Consider the following 7,593-nt stretch of genomic DNA (forward strand, 5'->3'; position numbering starts at 1 on the left):
TTTCAGAATCATATTAAGGTACACTCGATAGTGTTCTTTCTTCATTCTCTTTGGTTTTAATATTAAAATGCAATTTTTAGGATAAGTGTTTCTAGTTTCAAATTGTATTTTTTTAAGCGGGTTTTATGTCAGAAATAAACAATGTAAAACGAAATACAACAAATAGCTACAGCTAATTTATTTTCATAGTATTGTCAGAGGCGGATTTAGAGGGGGCCAGGGGCCCCTGGCTTCCCCTTTTTTGGAAAGAAATTTGGTTGATTATATAGGGAATCACTGAAGCATGACTGGAGTGGGCCGGACCCCCTCTTAGGCAGTCAGTGGGCCCCAACTTATGAAAATTTCTGGATCTGCCACTGATTGTGTGATAAAGTGCTTATTAATGTACTGGAAACAAATAAGAAATATCTATTTAAAATCACTCAAACACCATACCAATTGTCTATTTAAACTTTAAAAAAATACTTGTACTTCATTCAGCAATGATCTTTGTCATTTGTTTTTTCAACATTCTACTCCATTAATAACAAAAGTCTTTTTAGAAAATCATACAACCAAAATAACAAATGCAATTTATTAAGAAATGAGAGGCATTGACGACCAAGATGATAATTCTATGGATGCTGTAATGTATTATCATACATGTATGACACTACAATGTAGTATGGACATCAATTACAACTATTGCACAAGTATTGTAAGCACAGTTGGTCAAATGGTGTCTACTCTTGTTTCTTTATTTCTTCACTAGTATCTGAAAAGCAAAGTCAATTCTGTGGTTATAATCAGACTATACAACATTTTTGGTAATGGATATCATGAAGTGGCTAATTGTTATTACATGTACAATTGTTACAGAAATATTTATATTTTAAGAGTTTTACCCACAATCCTGTACCAAAATGTTCAGGGAATATTATTACAAGTTTATATGTTTGACAAAATGCTCAGAACTATACAACTATACTGGTAATCGTTACTAGTTTAAAGGAAACAGACATATGAAAATTATACAAAGTTATTTTCCTATGTGAAACTTTACATTGAAAATCATTGTGTACAAATAATCTTTATTCTATACCAAGTATGGCTAATTTGACAGAGGTACAGAATGAGACTGTTATGAACTATAAATCATATACAAGCAGTGTATGTTCACTTTTAACACCTGATATAACCTGGGTTTTAAGAGGGTTGTATTGTGTTTGTAGTCCATACAATAACTCTTAAACAGAGAAACATTCCTTTTGTTTTTCAACACATCTATGTCATGCATTTGTTTCAATTTTTCTGTTTTTGTGAATTGTTTTTTTTTTACTCTCGCTTTCTGACGTTCCATTTAAAATATATACTGGTTGTAAAAAAATATTATATTTGATGGAGAATATCTATAAGTGTTAACTTACTTATCTTAATATAAAAAAAATTCAGGATATCAAGCACAACAAAAGGAGGTTATATTTAACTAAAATCTGGGTTTAATCCATTATTATATTTTACTAAACTAACATAACAATAATGTATGTAAGTTAAACAACAAGTGCCCATCCATGGAAGGATAAATATAACAGATGAAAAAAGTAGATTTTTCAACTATAGCTAATAAAGTTAAATTTATACTTAATCAATAATCAACTGATAGAAGCCAATTGAGAATTTCACTAACATTTTCATTGCAATTAACCCCACCCCACATTATAACTTTGGATCTCTAAGTGTCTTCCCTGGTCCCAATATGCATGCATGTATGTTTTTAAATGGAAAAGCCTTAAAACAATATGTTGTGTATGTGTTACCTGGTAGATTAATTTGACCTGTCACCATCATCAGGACTGTTGTTCTCTTTCTTCCAAGATGAAATACATGTTTTGTATGGCTGCAAAGCCTTTTGCTGAAATATAATTGGCTCAAGTTTAATAAAATGCAATTTGTGTGAGGCCAATGTCTACAAAACTATACATTTGTTTAGAAATTTTACTGAATAAAGTAATTTTGCAAAACTAAGAAACAAGTTCAAGTAGATATGCAAGGTTCAAAAATATTTAGTCTGACTTCATGTATCTGTATCGGAATAAAACCAAAGAAATTATTTTTCTTATTGGTAATTTATGTCGTACCGGTATTAGGGTGCCAAAAAAATATTCTTAAAAAAACCATTGGTACAATATATTCAAGATATATTTCATATGTTAAAAAAAAAAAGTCAAAAAGTGATAAAACATATCATGCATATAGTGTATGACATTTAAAGTTAAGTTCACATATATATGTCCGAGGAACATGTCAGTAACTGCTAGTAGTCCTTTGTAAATTTTTTCATCATCATTTTGCTTAGTTTGGTTTGTTTCCTATTCTGACATAGGACTAAATATGACTTCTTTAAACTGAGATTTAATGTGCCTATTGTTTTTGTTTTTCTACAATGGCTAGCTGGATAGGTTGAGATCTTGCAAAACATGTTTAACCCCTACACATTTTTTCGCATGTCCCAACTCAGGAGCCTCTGGCCTTTGTTAGTCTTGTATGATATTTAATTTTAGTTCATTTATATATTTCGGAGTCTAGTATAACATTCATTATCACCTTGACCCCATGTTACCAGGAGAAGTACACATTTTTGTTAAGGTGGCAGCTGAAGCATGCCTCTGTGTGCGTGATTTTCTCAGTGTTTTGTAGATCCATTGGTGGTCTTTGGCTGTTTTCTGCTCTTTGGTCAGGATGTTGTCTCTTTGACACATTCCCCATTTCCATTCTCAATTTTTCATTAATAATAAAATTACCCAATGACAGTCAGTTATATGTGAGGCCTCTTCGTTCCCCTATATACATTTGTACTAGGTTTGTCTTCTCCAGCCATTCAATACAGAATGAGATAACTGACCTGGAAAAGATATAATATGTCAGTATTTTACTATTTCAGATGCAACTCAATGCAGATACTTTATGCATAGATTACAATGTACATAGATTATAGATAGTTATAATATACTGTATTCTGTTGGTCATATTATTTATTTCATTCTCAATACTAATCAGCCTGTTATGGCAATCAACAATTGTTACAACGGTAAATCTGTATTTGTTTAATTGTTAGTTTCATTAAGTGCATTCTAAATTCTAAATGGCATAATCCATATATATAGCATGAGGATAAATTGTCTTATTGTAAGAAGAATTTCATATTCTCTTGCACCGTCCCTTGATGATCTTTGCTGGTTGGACACAGAATCTATAATCTTAAAAATATGCTTTTAAAATATATTTTAAATAATTTAGGAGTTTGACTCATCTGCATAAAGTACAAGAAGCAGAGCTCCAGATAAGAATTCACAAATTGGGTTTTTTACCCACCATTTTCTTATACAATTGGGTGATAAAGTTTTTTAATTGCATTATCAATTCATATTGACCCCTCATGTTAATATCAAATTGGGTTTTTCACGAACAAGCTCCTTAATGTATCGGGTTTTTTCATCAACACAATATTGAATATTTACGGAATGTCAACCCCAGATTTTTTTCCATCATAAATATGCTTCGTTCTTTGTTTAGCTGTTTTACTTGGTTTAGGGTTAGGGTTAGGGTTATTTGCTAGCTGTTCCATTTGGTTTATCACTGAGGAGCAATTGTAGGTTTAATTTGTGTTCCGTTTCAAACCTTCTGCCCCGAGCAATGCGAAAAAAAATTGACTGCATGACACGCTAATTGGATAAACGCCGAGAAGATCGAAATGTTTTCAAAAACACGTGTACCATCGAGCAACAGAAAACTCTAACAGGGACCCATTTCAGTTACATGATGCAGGGATCTATTTTTAGAACGAAAGGAAATTTCCAATTATAAATATTATAAAAATAGTATACGCGACGACTGTAAACAGATAAGGGTAAATAACGCAAATGGTAGCCATTAAAAGAGTTGAGAACTCATGGTTTTGGCATATAATTGGGTTTCCCTTTGAATTAATTGGGTTATTGAACCTTGCAATGTGCAATTGCATTGGGTTTTTTATTATTTGTATTGCGTGATCACGCAAATACGCAGCTTATCTGGAGCTCTGAAGAAGGGACTTCCCTTTAAGCATCAATTCTTGGTGCTTACTGCAGATTAGTCATATTAAATATCCTTGTGATTTGCAGTATAACTCAAGAGTCAAATGTTTTGGTAGTTTTGGTTTTTTTTTTATATTGAGATTTCAGCTGAGATTACTGTGTTGTCTCAGATTTCATTGATCGATGCATGAGGTAAAATAACTGCAAACCTAATACAAACTGTCAAATATTTTATTTTTATGATACTAGTTGTCAGTGGCGGATCCAGAAATTTTCAAAGTGGGGGCCCACTGACTGACCTAAGAGGGGGCCCACTCCAGTCACGCTTCAATGATTCCCTATATAAGCAACAAATTTTTTTTCTCAAAAAGGGGAGGCCAGGCCCCCCCCCCTAAATCCGCCTCTGGTTGTTATGATTTTGCAAACTAATCCTTGGTTGCATAAAGGTGTACAAAAACAGTAGGTTGTAACAACCAAGGATAAGTTTGCACCCCCCTCCCCCCCCCCTTTTCTGAGTTATGCGTTAAAAAACTACCTTTTCCCTATCCTATTAAAAGAGACATTCGTAAACATGAACCTTGATAAGTTAATTGTCTAGTTTCCATGCTGTTTAAACGTTTCATTTTACACTGAACCTCACAACTCTGATCAACTCTGGTCAACCACTGCCGCATGTTATCGTCCATATTCCTGAAGTTTTTTCTTCCGGGAACATGTAGTCAAGGTCATTACCTAATTTTAAAACGCCATCTATGAACGAAATCCAAAGACACAAAAATCCAGACGCTATATTCATAATGCGTCTGGGTGATCGAGACTAACATGACACACGCTAATTGGATAAACACCGAGAAGATCGAAATATTTACAAAAACACGTGTACCTATCAAGCAACGGAAAACTCAAACAGGGACCCATTACAGCTACTTGATGCAGGGATCTATTTTTAGAACGACAGGAAATTTCCAATTATAAATATTATAAAAAAAAGTTTAAGCGACGACTGTAAACAGATAAGGGTAAATAACACAAACGGTAGCCAATAAAAGGGTTGAGAACTCATGGTTTTGGCATATAATTGGGTTTTCCGTTGAATTAATTGGGTTGTTGAACCCTTCAATGGACAATTGCATTGGGTTTTCTATTATTTGTATTGCGGGATCACGCAAATACGCAGCTTATCTGGAGCTCTGCATGATATTAAAGAATTCATGAAATTTACACTGATTCTGTCAGTTGAATGGACTAGAATGAGATAAGTTATATACATGTACATGATAGACATAAAGGTTTTTTCCAACAGGACTGTGGTGTAAATTAAATTAGTTGTATTTTATGGTTGATATATTTATGTATATACATGTATGTAAATCATTGGCTCTTCAACCAATGATATTTTACAATATCGATTATTTGTTTATTTTTCAGCATACTAAAAATGTTTTAACACAACACGAGCGCAAGCTTGATAGGGTGTCCTCACACAGGGTTTCCACTGGCGGTCGCCATTTTCCCAAATTTGCGAAAAATAATACTTGTGGCGATAAAAATTCGTCATTTGCTTAAGAATTTGGCGAAAGAAATATATAGAAAGATTTATTTTCCTCCTTCTTGTTTATTTCGTTTTTTCGAGTTTCTCGGACTTTAACTTATCAGACAATACTCGGAATTCACCTTGACCTCAATGCATTCTAGCGTCACAATTTCAAATGACATAGGATAACATATGATCTGTCCATATACATGTATGAGGGTAGAAATGGGGGTATTTTACTGAAGTATTCTTGCCAAATGAAGATTAAACAGTAATTCTTAGACATGACCATAAAAGAGTGGGGGATAGGACCTTTATCGGGACTCCGGGATCGGGTGTTTTTAAGCTTGGGATTATCCCCCCTCATAAAATGTACACTTTTTTCCAGACGATTAAAAAATCAGCTGAATTTGACAAATCACACTATTTGTTTTCCAAAAATAACCGTAATTGGATGGGGGTTCTGTGTATTCACATTATTTGAACAACTCTCCTTGGGCCGAGAAAAAAAAGATCCCTGTTTCAGGTAACCCGACCGACCCTGTTTTTAAACCCCGACCCTAACTCTTTTAATGGATCTTTCAAAAAAAAAAATTAAAAAAAAATTATCAATCGACCCTGTTTTTGACACAGGCTTCTGATAAATGACATATTTTTTTCTCTCTTGCTTCCTCTTGCATAGAAAGGCAGTAAAACATTTTATTAATGTCAAAAGGTATTCCAAATAGGTTAAAATCCAAGAAATTTGCACAGCAGGTGCTTCATAAACATTGCAAATGGCCCAAGACCACAATTAATGACCCCGCTTTTCGTAGTTCCTTTTAATTAGAGTGTATTTTTCCTTAATTTTTTTTCTTTCCCTTCCCCACTCATTTCTTAGATTTTATTGGGTGGAAATGAAAGATGAGAGGTGAAATAATTTTTTGGATGTTGTATTTAAACTGATTTTGATATGGAATGAGTGATTAGGCCAAGTGCAAAAAGGTCATATTTACAGTTTTCGGAACATCTCTTGACTTGTCCATAGGGGTATGGATGTATATTGGCTAAATTTGTAAAAGTGATTGCTTCAATCTTTCTGAATTTTGGATATATTTTTGGACTAGTGCTATACATAAGACACACAAAAAATTTGACAAAAGTGCATGGTGCAATTTTTTTAATGATACAAAATGTTCTAAAGAAATGATAGAGAAATTAATTGTGGTCTGTGGCCAAATTGCACACTTCCGGTTTTTGATACTAATTATGGATCCGGACTTGGAAAAAACATGATAAATACTCAATAACTCAAAAATGAAATTTTGAATCATCACCAAAAAGTATACAGATATTAAGATTAATGTAACTAAGAAGTGTTTAAAGTTTTAAGCCATAATCAAGAATTGGTTTTGAGATACGGTGTGACATGTGAAAAAAACACACCCCTGTTTAAGTTGCAATGTGTCGTAACTCAAAAAGTTTTAATCTTATTTTCACCAAAAAGTATACAGATCATGTGACCATCATAAGAAACAACAATATTAACAATCCGGACAGACAAATAGCAATAAGGTGTTTAGGAAAACATGACCTAAAACCTCCTTCATATAAGACAAAAAACATCGGAACTCATACTGAATGGTCAAATGTGTTCAATATGAAAATTTCAGTTAAGATGGTAAAATCACAAATCAGCCGTTAATGTAAATGGACTATAAGTATGACTTTTGAGCAAATTTAAAGGGAAATGACGGGAAAGGGGCAAATTAGCTTTCAAGGGGAGCAAATGCTGTTTAAATTGTTAAGCGGGTTTTAAATATAGAGGGAAAGTGGAGTCATCTTTTTAGACTTTAGACTTTAATTTAGTTACATGTACATATAACTTATGTAGACTTACCTTCTAATTCTATAGACTATTAAAAAAAACCCACACACAACTCGGAACTATTTCTAATTCACTTAGACTACTGATATGCAAACCTAAAAACAAAAAAAATATTATAAAATAGTTATTGAAAGATTCAT

At 33.0% G+C, this 7,593-nt stretch overlaps 1 long non-coding RNA gene across 1 annotated transcript; it reads right to left on the minus strand.

The window, feature by feature from the left end:
- Positions 1-560: 560 nt before the first annotated feature.
- Positions 561-4,868, minus strand: LOC143044393 (uncharacterized). Its single transcript, XR_012968669.1, has 3 exons — positions 4,588-4,868; positions 1,797-1,891; positions 561-754 (listed from the first exon to the last, which is right to left on the minus strand). It is a non-coding gene; the product is annotated as an uncharacterized LOC143044393 (long non-coding RNA).
- Positions 4,869-7,593: the final 2,725 nt, after the last annotated feature.

Source organism: Mytilus galloprovincialis, chromosome 9 (genome assembly GCF_965363235.1).
Source record: "Mytilus galloprovincialis chromosome 9, xbMytGall1.hap1.1, whole genome shotgun sequence".
NCBI lineage: Eukaryota > Metazoa > Mollusca > Bivalvia > Mytilida > Mytilidae > Mytilus > Mytilus galloprovincialis.